The sequence below is a fragment of the Ipomoea triloba genome, chromosome 3 (genome assembly GCF_003576645.1).
Source record: "Ipomoea triloba cultivar NCNSP0323 chromosome 3, ASM357664v1".
Taxonomy (NCBI): domain Eukaryota; kingdom Viridiplantae; phylum Streptophyta; class Magnoliopsida; order Solanales; family Convolvulaceae; genus Ipomoea; species Ipomoea triloba.
Genome location: NC_044918.1, coordinates 22624406 through 22624955, shown reverse-complemented (window position 1 = coordinate 22624955; position 550 = coordinate 22624406).

Genomic DNA, 550 nt, shown 5'->3' with positions numbered 1-550 from the left:
CCAATTATTACTAATATGTATGCAAGATCACGGTTCGATACGAATCTAATCACTAATATGTATGCAAGATCACGGTTCGATACGAATCTAATCAAACACTGTAGCAATTGAACTTAAATAGTATGGACGGTTACGATTCAAAACCGAAAAATAAAATAAAATAATTGTTGAATTTAGACTATTTTTAAAAAAGAAATAAAATTTTAAAAAATAAATAAATTTTGATTGGCGGTTCAAAATCGAAATTAGAAACGAACCGTACCGATTTATCAAAATAAGTGTTTGATCATTTTCACTATATATGACTGTGGTTCAGTTCCGATTCACGGTTAAACAATTTTTTAATTTTATTTTTTTTGGTTCTGAATCGTAACCAAAACCGTCCATACTATTACGATATGATTGCTACAGTGTTTGGTTAGGTTCGAACCAAATCGTGATCATCCGTACATATAAGTAATAATTTGTTGGAGAAGGAAAAATATATGAAATAGTTATTTTAAGGGTAAAAATGCCAATTTAACATTTCGGGGGGGGGGGGGGGGGGGGG